The 18,966-nt window shown below is 36.7% G+C and overlaps 2 pseudogenes; both read right to left on the minus strand.

The window, feature by feature from the left end:
* Positions 1–6,681: 6,681 nt before the first annotated feature.
* On the minus strand, positions 6,682–8,150 carry LOC132616710 (UDP-glycosyltransferase 71E1-like; annotated as a pseudogene).
* Positions 8,151–9,615: 1,465 nt separating this feature from the next.
* LOC132619653 (anthocyanidin 3-O-glucosyltransferase 2-like) lies at positions 9,616–17,281 on the minus strand (annotated as a pseudogene).
* Between the last annotated feature and the right edge of the window lie 1,685 nt (positions 17,282–18,966).

Raw genomic sequence — 18,966 nt, forward strand, 5'->3', positions numbered from 1 at the left:
CGGATAATATACCTGTAACCACATTCAGAGATGACTTTAAGTCCTGACGGTCCGATAATGCATATCTACGGTTCTGCTGACCGCCTGAACTAGACGCTCCTCCTCTGCCTCTACCCTTGCCAGTCGATGTCTACCTACTCTGCCCAGAAGGGCGCACTGAAGAAGAAGAAGCCGTTGCAGATGCTGTCGGCTGAGCCATACCACCTCCGCCTCTCCTCGGACAATATCTCATAATATGACCCGGCTGTCCATACGTATAACATACATCAGCACCTTGATGACACAGCCCAAAATGAGCCCTACCACATCGATCACAACGGGGCACCGGAGGCCTGATCTGGCTAAACTCACCTCTAAACTGCGGGCTTGATGTCCGTGAACTCTGACCCTGACCAGAATAAGTGGTCCAATCAAGTCGCTGACCCTGAAACTGCGGTGGTGCACTGGCTTCCGGATAAGATAAACATCTAGAAAGTTGTGGCCTGACTCCACCTCTAAAATCCCCCGAATCACCCGCAGATCGGGCCCTCTTATGCTGACCTCTATCCCGATCTCGATCAACCTGCTGCTACCTCTTACGATCCTCTAAGTTCTGCGCATAGGCTTGTATCCGAGCAATATCCATTCCCAGATTCAGAGCAGCTGTGGTATAATCATTAATCAAATGCGGTCCTAAATCACCTCACGAATCAGTACAGTCAATTGGTCATATCAACTAAAACAGTAGGAGCGTATCTAGCCATAGAGTTGAACTGCATGCTATACTCCCTAACACTCATATTACCTTGCTCTAAACGCAGAAACTGATCCTGTCGGGCACGACAAATCTCAATAGGTAGATACTGCTGCATAAATGCCTCAGAAAATTCTCTCCATGTCGCCGGTAGAGCACGGGGTCCCCGGGACTGCTCCCAGGTCTCGTACCAATCTATAGCAACATCCCGCATCCTATAAGAAGCAAGCTCTACCGACTCAGTATCAGTAGCATGCGTAAGCCTCAGAGTCCGCTGCATAAGATCTAGGAAATCCTGTAGATCAGCATTTGGGTCCGTCCCCGTAAATTTTGGAGGTGCCAAGTTAATGAAGTCTCGTTCCCTTACCCTCACTGATCTGTCACCCGTATCTGGAGCTTGACATTGGGCTTGAAAGGCCACAAATCTAGTTAATAACTGCACTGCGCTCCGCATATCTAAATCCTGATCAGGTGTAACTGGAGGAGGAACCGGAGGTACATCGATTCTCCTCTGCCCCCTAAGAGGGGGTAGAGGTGCTGCTCTAGAAGCCTGAGAGTCAGCCTCATTCTGAGGCTCATGCTGATCTAGATTAGCGGGCAGCGCCTGACTGATGCCTCCTCCCGCCTCGTCATCTAATCTCTGTATAAATTGCATAGCCACCTGTCGTCTAATAATGTTAGGCATCGCTGAGAATATAAATAAAATGAAGGTTAGCAGTGAACACTTACGGATCAGCTCTATCACACGATCTAGATCAAGAAGAAAGGAATTTTTCCTAAATATCCTGCAGCCTCCTGTTTATAGGAGTGGTGCAAAACACACCCATAACCAAGACTCCACTAGATACGGCTTGCAAACTCCCTAGGACAGACCTTCTCTGACACCAAGTTTGTCACACCCCAACCTTGGGAGGTGTGGCCAGCACTCGACACCCGAAGGCCCGAGCGAACCAACCATGGCATCTGTGACATGTAATATGAATAATGGGCCGAAAAGACCTCTATATGACACTAACAAGAACCAACTGTATCAACCTGCATGTAGAAGAACCCAAAAACAACCTATATATATAAAACTAAGGCCAACAAGGCTATATCACGGTCATGCCAACTGTACAGGAGGCCGACAAGGCCAAGCAAAACATATATACACTGACAACTGGTCTGTAAGCCTCTAAAAGAGTAACACAATATCAACAGGTCGGGACAAGGCCCCCGAGATATCCCAAAACTATACGTATACATATGCATCTATACCTATGGACTCAGAACCAGCAACTCTAAAAAAGTGGAGTGCAATACTCAATCACTGATCTCGGTGTCCTACTGCGGAGGTGCGCAGGCCTGTCTATCAGCACCTGTGGGAATGAACACAGTGCACAAAAGGGCGTCAGTACGAAATATGTACTGAATATGTAGGGCGATAAGCGCAAGCACAAATAATGTAAATAATGTGAGAAGGGATTTAGAAACAACCTGAAACTCTGTTCAAGGCCACTGAGGGCAACCATAACCATAACATAAATGTAAATGCATGCTCGTAAAATCATTCCTCACTGTGGGGGCATATATCATATCATATAACAATAATAAATCCCTCTATGGGGTGAGCTTATCATCATAACATCCTCTCTGCCTAACTGATCAGTGACGATGCACAACTATGTGCCTACCTGGCCGCCTACAACACGGCTTGGTAAAGAAAGAAACATGTCTAGGTGCACATATAAGTACCTACCCCGCCGACTATAGCGCGGTTCGGTAATGAAAATAAATACATAGATAAGTGCAACGCAAGACTGACCTCAAAAGAGATATCATAAAAAGAGTCTGAGTGACCTATTGTCGTTATCCTCCGACTAACATTATTGTCGATACGTTCTTTGGTTTCCAATTATGAGATAACCAGCACAAGAAAGATGAAAGTTGCGTTTTAGGTATTTATTTGAAGTACACATCATGTTTAAGCTAGCAGTAGCCATGATCAATATAAACGTCGGAGAAAGAACGAACAAAAGAATCCTCATTATCTTGAGCGACACACGAGGGAAGATGAGAATACTTAAATCTTCTTCGATGTGAGTTATTCATGAGAAAAGAGCTGACTTAATCATATTTATCAATTTGAAGTGGAGCAATTTGAATTCGACGAAACAATTCAATAAACGTTCATTCAAGTTCTAGTCATGCCGAAAGATACAGAGAAAGCCCTACATACCTCGTTGATGGAGTTATACGCGTCTTCCGGGTCCTTGAATACCTTATGAACGACTTCCTACACAAAACGAACTATTCAAGATCAAAATCAAGTTCATAGCTCATGAAAATCTTCATTTAGACATTTAAGCGAGCAACTCACAAGCATAAGTTCATAGGCTCTTTTGTAGCTCAATTTCCATGTAAAACGCTACCAAATTCTACTTTCCTACTCCTCTTTATCAATAGGATCCTATCCATATTCTCACAAATTCAAACAGCACACCAAAACCATACAAAATAGCTCAACAATCAAACTATGTTCACAAGAGCTTCTTAAGTAATGGAAAGAACCTATCTTATGAAATTTTCAACCAATTCTTAGGATTAATTACTTGTAGAAGTTCAAAGAAATCAAAACGAGGTCAAAATATACCTTAGATTATGAAAATCACTTCAAACCCCAAGTTACTTCAAGCCACAAGGTGAAATAGTGAAGAAATCACAATTTCGAAGTTGCCATGTTGTTCTCCACGTTGAGGTTGTTTGATTTGCCCTTAGGTGTGTTTATGATTGATGAAAGATGATTAGAGAGGTTTTCCTAGGGTTTCTATGGCCCTTCAAGGTGAAGAAATGGAGAAAAAATCGTTCCAAGGCATCTATTTATACTTGGGCAAAATAAAGCTACCGAACTAGCACACTATTCCCGCGGCAGTTTGCGTCCCTGGACGGAAATGCGAATCTCTCTATTCCAATATCGTATCGACAAACGGTTAAATGTGCTGGAAACTAGACTCATAGACCTTCGATTTGATAGGTGGATAACCCCATAACTCCAATAGATTGAGAGAAAATTTCTTCGACATCTGACCCAAATTTCAGTGAACGTAACTTGCGACGACCTTTGTCGACTTTCGTATCTCAACTCGTTTGACTTCAAAACTTAACATACGACTATCATACTATTTAAATACCTCAAAACATTACCTTCTTAGCATGCTAGCCACCTTACAATACGATAACGCACGAAAACACGAGGTGTAACAATATAGACAACACATAATCAAAGATATTGATCAAACATAAAAATTGATACTTATCTCTTGAAGCGTGACCATGACCGTGAATCGAACCTTCAATAACGAGCAGAAACCATCTACCAAATAATCCTCCAGTTTCATGATCTTCTACTATGTATCCCGAATAATACCAGAATTTGCGAAATTCGTGTGGGCGATTTTCTATGGAAAAAGTATAGAAACTTGTAAAAGCCATCACCTCATTATGGAATAAGAGTCATTTTATAACTACAGGTTCTAGGGTTTATACCCTTTTTCCAAACCTGCTAGGTCTTACTTTTCCACCAAGAAATAGGGTTCCATTTAATTCTTTATTTTTCGGGCACAACAGAGACTACATAATTTAATTAACGAGGCTTCCTATTATGGAATTAATTCGAAATATCTGAATTAATCCTACCATAATAAATTGCGAATTATTCCACTAAAAATTCGTAATTGCACTCCTCAGTTCAATTTCGAAATCATACATTAAAACTTATTTAACTCCCCATATTAAGATTACACACAACAATCAATTAAATTAAATTACTGAAAATTTAATTCACTGACTAATTAAATCCTTTATATTTTCGCTTAACTTATATCATGTGACGGATACAAAATCCACTTGCAGGGCTTTCACATGAGACTTATAAGCATCCATAAAGGGGTATCATCAATATCAAAGTCGAGACATGGATTCTATCAACTAATTATTATTTCACAAATGTATTTTGCCATTATCCAATTTACCAGAAATACATAGACCCACAATTGAGTCGTACCTTTTAATAAATCAAAATAATGAACAAATCACATTGATCATAATAATCATAGCAAGATTAAGAGTATAAGTACATTTCATGAGCTAGAGAGGTTGTTTTATATATCCAGTACAAAAACACTTATCTCTACTTGGTCCGTTCAATACATACAAAATGTACTAACACAAGAAGACGGAACTATACCGTTCCCATAATGAAGATACATTATATTTAATCTTGTGCTACAATCATACCGATGGCTTTGTCTAATTTTCATCTTAGATTGCGAACATAAATTTTATACATATAAGAACCGATGATTTAATCTTTTGTGTATAAGCTAAACTTTATACACTAAATCATCTACTATATAAGTAAATGACACACATATTAGTTACATGATCTATTTAACTCTTTATTAAAAAAATGAAGGGATAAGACACTATTAACCCCCTGAACTATACCTGAAGTTGTTACGACACACCTTATCTTTTCCTGGATTTTATTACCCCCCCCCCCCCCCCCCCCCCCCAATGCTGATGGCCACTCTCATACGGGAGAGTGGCATACACTCTCCTTGCCACATGTGTATTTATTTGTTTTCTTCTTTTAAAAAAAAAATTCAACTTACGTGTCAATTTTTTTGTAAAAAAATAAAAACAGAATTTTCTTTACAAAAATAGATTTTTAAAACCCGTTTTTAAAAAAGAATAATTGAAAATTTGATTTTTTTAAAAAAAAACCTATTTAAAAAAAAAAACTAAAAACATGGATTAAAAAATATTTTAAAAACTAAATTTTCTTTTAAAAAAATGATTTTTAAAACCCGTTTTAAAAAAAATAAACTGAAAACATGATTTTTTTTTAAATATGAAAAAATGGATTTTTTAAAAATATGGAAAACTTGATTTTTTTTTTAAAATGTCTTAAAAAATATTTATTTTCATGATTTTATTTTCTTAGGACACTTTTATTTTTCAAATAAAATCCGGAAAAAGTATTTTTCTTGTCAAAATGTGAAAAAACTGATTTTTGATAAAATTTTGTAAAAATTAATTATTTTTTTTAAAATGTGGAAAACCCGTTTTTTAAAGCTAAATTTGGAAAACTAGATTTATTTTCATATATAGAAAAAAATAATCAGTTTTCTAGATTTAAAAAATGTCCAAATTTTTTAATAAGACTCAGTTTTCCAGATTTATTTTCTAAAAAAACAAATTTTCATATTTTTTTAAAAAACAATTCAGTTTTTCTTATTTGAAGAAAATACAGATTTTTTTTTTTAAAAAATAAATAAGTTTTCCCCTTTCCACGTCAGCGCTTACGGGGTAATTATTCTGTTTTAAATAAGTTTAGAGGATAATACGACCCAGGGAAAGGCAAGGTATGTCGTAACAACTTCGAGTATAGTTCCGGGGGGGGGGGGGGGGGGGGGGTTGTAATAGTGCCTTATCCCAAAAATAACTAAATAATTGTTTTATAATAAATATTATATCAAAACACATGGTTAATGGTATATACAGTCAAACCTCTGTATAACAGCATGGTTGGGTCCGAAATTTTTCAGCTGTTATAGAGAATGACTGTTATACACCTATAACAGCATTGCCATTTAAACAATACTTCACTGTTATAGGTAAAAAAGATCCATAAAATCAAATTTTCATTTTTAATTGTCAAATTCTAAGCTTAACCACACTTTGTATAACGGAGGAAAATCGTTTAATGATGAAAATATATATTAATATGATATTTTTTGTCATAAATAGTGTATTAAATGATCAAATATTTGGTCAAAATTTCTACTCTTATTATTGGTAATCATAGATATTCTATTTTTATAAAGATGGTTAATTATTATATTACCAAAAAAAGAAGATAGCTGTTATATGGAGGTAATTTTACAAAGAACGTACTGCTATAAAGTTGGTTGTTCCTGTTATAGATGAAATGTTGTTACAGAAAAATAAAATATAACATAAAAAATTGATTCCAAAAAATCTTATTTGTTATAGAGAGGTGCTGTTATCCCAATATTAAAGACCACAAGAACCGGCAACCACTGTTCTGGAGAGCTATAGCGATCTCGTTTACTTGGTCAACTGGTACGTTTCCTTGGCTTCCAAAACAGATTAGCACCACAGAATGTGGTTCGTCCAGCCAATTTTGTTATTTCTGCCTCCTCTTGTAACTAACTTGGATTTTGATTGGTTCAAAATTGCACCAATTGGATAAATGTGTGGCAGGGGGATCCATTCAGATCTTGATATATCATCGTTGTTGTTGTTGTTGTAAGCATCTAAGGCATGGATTTCCAGTTCAGCGGAAGTGTTGATGATGATGCCTTTTACTTTTCTATACCCACAAGCGAAATCAAGAAATCTCCCTAACCATGTGTATCTATCGACCAGGACCATTGGCAATACGCTAGGAGGAACCGGGTATGCGTAACTAGGAAACGATAACAGAGAAGTACTGTCAGAGTTCTTGAAATTAGAAACATCTTGACTGCACTCAGCTTCAAGAAACTGGAAATGAAGCATCAATCCAAGAAAAGCAGCTGGCGAGGTGAAAAACACATAGCTCGGTATCCCAAACTCGTCAGCTACATCCATTAACGGAGTGCATAACATGTCCACAACAAATCCAGCGAGTTTTTTTACCAGGGCGGTGACTTGTTAAGAATTCCCTGGTGTGAGATTTGTGGCTTTGTACTAACCGATAGACAAAGTGTCCTCGGGTTTTGGAGCTCCATTCTGGGGTTGGATCAGGATATGGTAATTCGACGAATTGGAGGCGATCGGAGGAGGATGAAGCAGCTACAGAATCGAAGAAAGGGCCACTAACCGCGTTGATGTAATCGGGGAGTTTCATAATGAGGACAGTGATTGAGAGATGATGATTTCGATTGAAAAGGAGTTTTGCTAACTCTAGCATCTGAGCTTCATGGCCCATTGCTGGAGAGGGTACGAGAATCAGTTCTACTAATTTCTCCATGTAAGCTGATGGTATTGGTTTTCTGCTAACTGAAGTTAAAAAATTTAACGGGAAGAAAATTAAAAAAGAAAATCAAATGTTAAGCTTAGTTTGTTCAAAAGTTAGCCTCCATTGACAAGCACCAACCCCAAGTTTCTGGTTTCTTCACTCTTTTCTTCTTCACCATATACCTCCTTATCTTCACCAGTTTCTTCTCCATCTCCAATACCTTTCCCTCACACCACTAAGATTCTTGCTTCTCGTCTTCATTAGCCTCATTTTTTTTTTCTATATTCTTAAAATTAAAATCTGTTAAGTTTTTAACTTCCGTTAATTTGAAGGATCAAAATCGAACGTTTATATTAATTGAAAGTTAATTATGCTCAATCGAATTACACAAGGACCAAAACTGAAATAAACCTATAATACAGGGACCAAAATCGCTATTTGCTCATTATCAATTAGATTAAACATAGTATGCATGAGTCACGTGTGTTGCCCCCTATTAAAAAACTTTGTAAATTAATTTATCTTAGATCAGCAATAAAGATAGGCGATAAAGAACCGATCCCGCACTCAACTCTTGTTCCAATAAAATGAATACGTATCTTTTATTATAAAATCTTCATATGGTTCATGTTTTATGGCAAAAGAAAGAAACATTTTTTTTTTTTTTTTTAAAAGTGCGTTGATGCATTTCATCTGGTCCGTCATTTATATATAGGGTATTTAGTCTTCTTTTACAAGAAAATATTTATTTAACTAAAAGCAGTATGATTGTATTTTCCCAATCATCATTCTACATTATTGCCACCCATTAACTGATAATTTGATCATTGCACAAAATAGGAACAATGTGAAGAGTGTAATCATTAAAATTGTCTTTGTTATCGAGAATTAGAATTAAATAAATTGGTCAATATTTGATACGACTGACCAATTGTTCATCCTTGATCCTACTTCATTATTACATCAAATAAGACTTTGCAAGTGAATATTTAAGTTGGGATGGAAAAATTAACATCCCATGTCATTAAAAGATTGACATCTACTATGGAGCTCAGTTATGCTTCCAAAGCAAAGAATGATAGTGTTGTTGGCATGCCAAGATAGATTACTTACCAAAGAAAGACTAACAAAGCTGAACATACATGTTGATGACCAAATATGCTGCCTTTGTGATGGGAATAGGAATGAAACACAAAGACACTTATTTGCTGACTGTAGTTGGATCACAGAAGTTAGAGATGCACTGATCACCTGGATGGGAATTACACTACAATGCAATGATGTGTACAACATAATCAAAAGGATCAAGAGAAGGAGGTGGAGGCAGTTCCAGAAAGAGATAGTTGCAGCAGTATGGGGAGCAATGCTATACTACACTTGGCAAGCAAGGAATTGGAAGGTTTTCAAGCAAGCAACTGTAATAAAGAGTATGCTATAATACAGATTCAGAAAGAGATTAGAGAAAGATTAGGCATGCTAAGTTGTTCTAGGAAAGTACATAGGTGTCAGGTTTTGATTCAGCAGTTACGTAACTAGTCTTGTGGTTTTTCTGATATGAGATCTAGTGGTCTGAGCAACCTTCCTAGAAGGTGGTCAAGGACTCTAGAGGCTCCTTAGGATGTAAATGTTTTTTGTTGGTATGGTAATATTTACACAATTTATTACCAAAAAAAAAATTGACCTTTATGGGCGCATGAAGATTGAAATGTTTAGAGATAACTTAGCGAATCCGTAGCAACTCAAAGCCATATATATATATATCTATATATATATATATATATATATATATATATATATATATATATATACATGATGTCATCTCTTGTTGTACATACAAAAATTATGATTGTGAAAATACTATAAAGCAATTAAACCTTTAATTGGACGAATGATCCTTAAGATCTTTAATCAAACTCTCCAGAAAATGGTAAGATGATCCTCCTTGTAACAAGGCTTTCCTGCTTTTTTCTTTCATCTCCTCCAATTTCTTTCTGATACCATTTTTCTCCTTTGTATCGTCCAATATCAATCACCTTATCGCGCTCTCTAGCTCCTCTGCCTTGACTAAAACAGGACTCTCACTCCGATACTCCATCTTTATATCCACGGCCATCTCCAAATCAACCACCAGCTCGAAAGCATTTACTTGTTGCTCTGCATACATAGGCCATGTTGCCATTGGAACTCCAAACCACAAGCTTTCCAGTATCGAATTCCAACCACAATGCGTAATAAATCCTCCAATTGACTTGTGAGATAGCACTGCCACTTGAGGTGCCCATCCGATCACTTTCCCTCTCTGCATAGTTCGTTCCAAGAAACCTTCTGGCAATACTTGCTCTGGAGCACCTATTTTGCCCTTGGCCTGTGGCTGCCGTAATGCCCACAAGAAATGGCAGCCATTTCGGTCAAGGGCTATTGCAATCTTCTTCAATTGTTCCTCGTCAAAGGAACTATAGCGCTCCAAAACAGAGGAAAAATACCGAAGAATCTTGTTGCTCATCTAACCAACTATTGATACCCTCGTCCGGTTCTTGCATCAGGTTTATTATAGGCCCGACCGGGTATAAAGACGGAACCCCATTATCATTAGGGAGGGATTTAATTGAATGAGGCTCGAGCACAATGAAAGTGTTAATTATAATTCCTTTTGCTTGACGCATCACTGGAGCAGTAGACAGAGGTAGGTGCAAACGGCCATGTTTATCAAGCATGGCATTTGGCAAAACCTTTGCAGGAAGAGGATGTAAGTACGTCGAAACGGGCAGTAACGTGTCCGAGTCCTTGAAATTGGATATATCACGATTGTGCTCATCTTTAATGGTCTGTGCATAAAACATGAGTGTTGGGTTTAATTGATAGGTTGAATGGGAAATGGAGGAAAGAGAAATGGAGGGAAAAATGAGTTGTTCCCTCTTGCTTTATGAAATAAGCATTTGTCCCTCATAGGTAGTGGAAAGAAAAGTTCTCCTACTTAAAAGTAGAAGCACTACTTCGTGTTGCTAAAGGGTCAAGAAGAGGGTCTCCCCTCGTGCCGTCGTCGTCGCTCGGCTTCGGATTTGGATTTGGATTTGGTCAAATGATCTGATTGATTGATAATCTTTTTGGACCAAATTTCCTTTAATTTTAATTATTTAATTAATTATTAATTAATTAATTAAAGATCCTGACCCGCGACCCGACTCGTTTTATTTCTTTCCCGGATTAATTTAAAACATTTCCCTCCGTTTTTCCAACGGAATTTTTCTGAAAGGTTGCAAACTTTTCTGAAAAGTTGCAAACCTTTTCCCAAACAGGCTATATATTTCTGTTGATCCTCAGAATTTTTCCTTACGAAATTTTCTGATATTCATCTTCTCCTTTCTCTGCACTTCTTAAAAACTCTCGTGTGATATACTACCTTTGGGTGGTTCGCAGTCACCTGAATTTTTTGTACCGCTATTTTGGTGAGTAAATCGTTCTACCTTGGGAGGAAAGATTCCAAAACCTCGGGTACATTGAGGGGAATAATTTCCTTAAGGACACACTGTGAATTCAGTGGGCTCGATTTGTTTTTTCATAAACTGTTCATACTATTTTTCAGTTTCTGTTAATTTCGGTTTCTACAGTTTTGCAGAAACTGGACAGATTCTGTTTTCTGTTTCAGGAATTAGTCTAACTTACTGGTTCAAAGTATTCTTTGCAATACAGATTTAATAACAATCTTAAGGAAATTATTGCTTATATATTTTAATATGTATTCTGTTTTGGAGACTAAAACCTTCTGGTTTTCTACTCCGTTGGAATTTTTCTAGTCCAACTTGAAGAACATAAAAACTTCGTTGGATTATTAGAGTTCATAACAGTGACACGATTTGAAGAACATAAAAACTTCATCGTGAAACAGATTCTGGAAAAAGAATATATATATATATATATATCTTCTCTGTTAACTGTTCTGTTTTATTTGCCATTTATTAAGCAGTTTGTCAATTATTGACAGTGAAGAATGAAAACAGAAAGTGATGTTAATGCTCCTAATGGAACTGCAACTGTTGGTACGACTGCTGGTACTACTGTTGGCGTGACTGTTGGGCCGACAAATGTTGCATCGTCAAGCCGTCCAACTGCTGCACACGCGATGGCACCGACAGAGAAACCAGGGAAGTTTTCTGGTATCAACTTCAAAGGATGGGCAAAGAATGTTCTTCTGGCTGACTACTCTAGGCATACAGAAGTTCATAAATGAAAATCCTCCTGCTACTGAAGAAGGAATGCCTGAAAACCAGCGCTTTATAATTACTGAGGCTTGGAAGTATGCAGATTTTTTGTGCAAAGGATACATCCTTAGTGCACTAGATGATGATCTGTATAATGTCTACAGTTCTGCCAAAACTTCAAAAGAATTATGGCTTGCACTCGAAAAGAAGTATAAAACTGAAGATGCATGCTTGAAAAAATTCGTGGTTGCCAAGTTTCTTGACTACAAGATGACAGACAGTAAAACTGTTGGAACCCAAGTTTAAGAACTCCAAGTCCTTATCCATGTGCTTATTGCTGAAGGTATAGTGATCAACGAGGCATTTCAAGTAGCTGCTGTGATTGAGAAGTTCCCTCCTTCATGGTGAGACTTCAAGAACTATCTGAAACACAAGCGTAAGGAAATGTCGCTGGAAGATCTTATGATTCGCTTGAAGATTGAGGAAGATAATAAAGTTGTTGAAAAGAAGTCGCGTGGAAATTCAACGATTATGGGAGCGAACATCGTTGAAGAAGCTTCTCCAAAGAATAAGAAAAGGAAGAAACCTTTTGGAAAGAGTAAGGAGCAGAACAAGAAAAAATTCAAGGGCAATTGCTATAATTGTGGGAAAGCTGGCCACAAAGCCCCAGATTGTCGTCTCCCGAAAAAGGACAAAGGAAAGGGACAAGCCAATATAGTGGAGAAGAATGATGACATGGATGATCTGTGTGCAATGCTATCGGAGTGTAATTTGGTTGGAAACCTAAAGGAGTGATGGCTTGATTCTGGTGCCACTCGACATGTTTGCGCTGTAAAAGAAACATTTGCAACCTATGCTCCCGCTGGACCCGAAGAGGAACTGTTTATGTGAAATACTGCAACAGCCAAGGTTGAAGGATATGGGAAGATACTTCTGAAGATGACTTCCGGCAAGGTGCTGACTCTCAACAACGTTCTGCACATTCCAACAATTAGGAAGAATTTAGTTTCAGCCGGACTACTCGTAAAAAACGAGTTTAAGTGTGTGCTGGTTAGTGAGAAAATTGTAATAATTAAGAATGATATGTTCATAGGAAAGGGCTACCTCACCGAGGGCCTTTTCAAACTCAATGTAATGGTTGTTGACAGTATTAATAAGAATTCAACTTCGTCTTACTTATTGGAGTCAAATGATTTATGGCATGTTCGTTTAGGACATGTTAACTACAAAACCTTGCGAAAATTGATTAATTTAGAAGTATTGCCTAAATTCGAGTGTAATAAATCAAAATGTGAAATCTATGTTGAATCTAAGTTTGTTAAACATCCATATAAGTCTATTGATAGGAGTTCAAATCCTTTAGACTTAATCCACACAGATATATGTGATATGAAGTCAATACCATCACGCAGTGGGAAAAAGTATTTTATAACTTTTATTGACGATTGCACTCGATATTGTTATGTGTATTTGCTTAATAGTAAGGATGAAGCAATTGACGCATTTAAGCAATACAAGAACGAAGTGGAAAATCAATTGAATAAAAATATAAAAATGATTAGAAGTGATAGGGGTGGAGAATACGATTCTCCTTTTGCAGAGATATGTTTAGAATATGGAATTATTCATAAACTACTGCCCCCTACACACCACAATCAAATGGAATTGCGAAAAGGAAAAACCGAACATTAAAGGAAATGATGAATGCTTTATTAATAAGTTTCGGTTTACCGCAGAACTTGTGGGGGGAAGCTATCCTTACAGCTAATCGAATACTCAACAGGATGCCCCACAGCAAAACACAATCTATTCCATATGAACTATAGAAAGGAAGAAAACCCAACTTGAAATATTTCAAAGTGTGGGGGTGTTTAGCAAATGTCCAAGTTCCTTTGCCCAAAAGGGTAAAAATCGGACCAAAAACTGTGGATTGTGTTTTTATTGGCTATGCTACAAACAGCAAAGCCTGTCGGTTTTTGGTTCACAAATCGAACAATCCCGAAATTCATTTTAATACGGTAATTGAATCAGATAATGCTGAATTCTTTGAAAACATTTATCCGTATAAAACTGAATGTGAGTCGTCAAGTGAAAGATCTAAATGGCCGCGAGAAGAACCAAAGGAAAGTAAACCAAGTGAAGAGGATCCAAGGCGTAGCAAACATCAAAGGATATCTACTTCCTTTGGACCAGATTTTGTGACATTCTTGCTTGAAAATGAGCCTCAAACGTTTAAAGCACCAATGTCTTCTTCTGATTCAGCATTTTGGAAAGAGGCAGTCAATAGTGAGATTGAATCAATTTTGAACAACCATACATAGGAATTGGTTGATCTTCCTTCTGGAAATAAACCTTTAGGATCAAAATGGATTTTTAAAAGGAAAATGAAAGCTGATGGCACTATTGACAAATATAAGGCAAGACTTGTGGTCAAAGGTTATAGATAAAAAGAAGGCCTTGATTACTTTGACACATATTCGCCAGTAACAAGGATAACATCTATTTGGGTGTTAGTGGCACTGGCAGCCGTGTATGGTCTTAAAATCCATCAAATGGATGTCAAGACAGCTTTCTTAAATGGAGAATTGGAGGAAAAAATTTACATGGAACAACCTGAGAGTTTTGTGGTTCCTGGTAAAGAAAGGAAAATGTGCAAACTTGTTAAGTCACTTTATGGACTTAAACAAGCACCCAAACAATGTTGGCAAATGGATTTAAGATTAATGAGTGTGACAAATGTGTTTACATTGAAAATACTCCAAATCATGAAGTCATTGTTTGTTTATATGTTGATGACATGTTGATAATGAGTAGAGATATTGCCGATGTAAATGCTATGAAGCGTATGCTCGCTAGCAAATTTGACATGAAAGACTTAGGGGTTGCTGATTTGATCTTAGGAAGTAGGATCCATAAAACTCCACAAGGTCTAGCATTATCACAGTCACATTATATTGAAAAGGTACTTGACAAGTTCAAGTATTTAAATTTCAATGTTGCAAAGACTCCAATTGATGTAAGTTTTGCACTTCAAAAAAATGAAGGTGAAAGTGACTCACAATTGGACTATGCACGAGTTTTGGGAAGTTTGATGTATATTATGAATTGTACATGACCAGATATAGCATGTGCTATTAGCAAGCTGAGTCGATTCACGAGTAATCCCAATCAAACTCATTGGATGGCAATGAAACGAGTCTTGGGGTATTTGAAACACACCCAAAACTATGCTTTGCATTATAATAAATATCCCGCAGTAATTGAGGGATATAGTGATGCAAACTGGATCACCGGATCATCTGAAGTTAAATCCACGAGTGGATATGTTTTCAGCGTTGGTGGAGGAGCAGTGTCTTGGAAATCATCAAAACAGACATGCATCGCCCGCTCTACAATGGAATCTGAATTTATAGCTTTAGACAAGGCCGGTGAAGAAGCTGAATGGCTCCGAAATTTCTTGGAAGATATTCCATTTTGGCCCAAACCTTTGGCACCTATATGTATACATTGTGATAGCCAAGCGGCAATAGGTAGGGCAGGGAGCGTTATGTATAACGAAAAATCGCGTCACATTCGACGGCGACACAATACTGTTAGAAAACTACTCTCTAGTGGTATTATCACTATTGACTACGTAAAGTCAAGAGATAACGTATCGGATCCGCTAACAAAAAGCCTATCTAGAGAGGCTGTTGAAAGATCATCGAGGGGAATGGGGTTAAGGCCTAGGACAGGTCATGATGGCGGTAACTCTACCTAGTAGACTGGAGATCCCAAGAACTAAGTTCAAAGAGATCAAACAAAGTTATGAATGACGGTTCAACATTGTCAAATAACTCAACCCATTCTCGTGATGATAACAATGTTCAGAAACAAGGATAAAACCTTAAGGCTTTTTAATAAGTTAATAAAGCATTAAAGTTTTTTAATGATTATCTAAGTTTGGCAGAACATGACCAGATAGTGTGTCTATAGGACTACATGTTTAGAAATCACCTATGTGAGTGTGAAGTATAAGCAGCTTCAAGGGGAATGATGGTAAAGGCCCATTCTCTATGCATTCACGAAACCAGGCGGTGTTCATGGCTGAAACGAACACAACCGTGAGAACCATAGATGGTTGAGGGTTAATTGTGTGACTTATGTTGTCTAGTTATACAACAAAGTCTGACGGTTCAAAGATATCACATCTACCGATTGATTGAGTATATCCGATATAAGTTCACTACGGAAAGTTCAAAGGGAAACCTACTTATCTAGATGCAATTAATCTTCGCTTGTATATCACACACTTGTCTGTGCATTCCTTTATCTTATAGCCATTCCCCATTCATGTGGGGGATTGTTGGGTTCAATTGATAGGTTGAATGGGAAATGGAGGGAAGAGAAGTGGAGGGAAAAATGAGTTGTTTCTTCTTGCTTTATGAAATAAGCATTTGTCCCTCATAGGTGGTGGAAAAAAAAGTTCTCCTACTTAAAAGTAGAAGCACTCCTTCGTGTTGCTAAAGGGTCAAGAAGAGGGTCTCCCCTCGCGCCGTCGTCGTCGCTTGGCTCGGCTTCGGTCTCGGTCAAATGATCTGATTGATTGATAATCCTTTTGGACCAAATTTCCTTTAATTTTAATTATTTAATTAATTATTATTTAATTAATTAATTAAAGATCCTGACCCGCAACCCGACCCGTTTTCTTTCTTTCCCGGATTAATTTAAAACATTTCCCTCCGTTTTTCCAACAAAATTTTTCTGGAACGTTGCAAACTTTTCTAAAAGTTGCAAACCTTTTCCCAAACAGGCTATATATTTCTGTTTCAGGAATTAGTCTAACTTACTGGTTCAAAGTATTCTTTGCAATACAGATTTAATAACAATGAGGCCAAGAAAGGAAGCACTAGAAGTGAAGAATACGTAGCTTGGTAGACCAAGATCAGTCGCTACTTCTATCATCTTGTCACTGAATATGTCAACAATCACACCAGCTAGTCGAGTACTACTACTGGACCTACTCTTATTGGTCATAAAATTTTGGACTATTGTTTCTCTTACTAGCTGCTTGGAATTATCAAAGGTTTCAACAAGAAGAGCTTCTTGATTTGAAAGATTGCTATTTTGAGGTTGAGGAGAAGAAAGGTGCAAGAATCGCAGACGTGAGGAGATAGAATCATCTATTTCTAGTGAATTTGTATAGGTATGTACACCGGTTTCAATTGGAAGATCGATGATGAAGAATGTAATTGAAAGCCAATGGGCTCGGCTTGTGAGTAACTTGCCAATTTCCACAGCAGCAACGAGGTGACCCATTCCTGGCCCTGGAATGAAAATCAACTCTGTTCTCTCCATGTTTGTTAATGATCTAGTACTTCGTTTCAACTGCCAACTTAAAAGACAAAAGCAGAATAGAGAAGAGCCAAATTAAGCCGTTGCTGTCACTGATTAAGACCTTCGTCAGCTGTCGTGGATACATTGTAATCAACGAAAGCAGATAACCACAAAATAACTACTACATTCGTTGGTATTCACTCTCTAGGACAGATAACCGCAATAATACTTTTTTTAACAACAGGCTGTAAATAAAAAATGCGAAGTTTTTTTTTTTTTTTTTAAGTACTTTTGAAGTCTATAATATTAAACGTGTTATAATATTTGTATTGTTATAAAACTTTTGAAATATTATAGTAGTTATTACAATATTTGTTTAAGTATAAGAGCTTCTCATTAAAGATAAAATGAAAAATTCAAAGTTAATTATTTTTAAATACAAAAACATGTAATTCTTTCTAAACAGATTAATAAAAAGATATTGTCATACAAATTATTACAGTAGTTGTACGGACAACAGGGCAAAATGCCTCGTGGTAACAAAGGCCAAGCTACTCGTGAAAATCTTGTGCCACAAGATGAGAGCCTTAGACCGCTAAATAAATACTTCCTATGTCTCATTTTATGTAATACACTTTCCTTTTTAGTTCGTTTAAAAAAAATAATACATTTTCTTATTTGACAACAATTTAACTTTAAACTTTACCTTTTACGCTTAACGAGATGATTTATAACCACACAAATATCTTTGACTTGTTTACACTTTGTTTGGATCGTTGTTACCCATCGTTTCATAATGTACTTTACCGTGTTATATTGTATCATACTGTACTGTTTTGTAAATATAATGTTTTGATAGACTGTATTGTTTGCTGCTGTATAATAACATTTTTTTTATTTGGATTGATTATATCATACTGTATTGTAACTGGTAAGTTTTACTAAAATGCCCTAAACTATTGTAAATTGAATTTATTAATACAATGTGGATGGGTAGCATATGAGAGCGGTTGACAACAATGTTCATATTTTTTTTGTCTATCCATACATGCCCCAAATTTCAGCCAAGATAAGCAATATCATCATTGCCTACAATGTTCATATGTTTGTTGAAGCTGGCAATATGGATTAACAGTAGGGATAATTCATAATTTCCTTCTACTAACATCATTTTTTTTTAAAACTTTATAGTGAAAAATGTATTCAAGAATAATAACCAAACACCGATGGATTTCAGGGAAAACAACAATGTTTGGTCTTATCCTTTTTCTTGGATAGATTTTGGTAGGGTCCGTTTTGAAGTCATCAGAAATTGAGTTTGCAAATTTATTTTCTTAAAATAAGTAAAGCCAAAACGTAGAAGGAGATAGAAGAAGAAGGAAGATGTAGGGAGCAGATAAACCAAATCTAGAAGGAGACAGAGGAACGTAGAAGACGTAGGGTAGGACATTTGGGTGAAGTTAAATAATATAGGATCATATGGTGAAGTTAAATAATATAGGATAAAGGGTAAAATAGAATTATGAAATATTAAGTAAGGACATAATTGGAAAGAGAAATTAGATAACAATGGGATAACAATAAATCGATTGTTACATAAAATGGGGTTTTTCATTATTACGTAACGACGGAATTTAACAATACAATACAATACAATGGGTTTTAACTAACAATCAAAACAAACATTGTATTTGTAGTAACGATACGATACA

This window comes from Lycium barbarum, chromosome 11 (genome assembly GCF_019175385.1).
Source record: "Lycium barbarum isolate Lr01 chromosome 11, ASM1917538v2, whole genome shotgun sequence".
Classification (NCBI taxonomy): Eukaryota; Viridiplantae; Streptophyta; class Magnoliopsida; order Solanales; family Solanaceae; genus Lycium; species Lycium barbarum.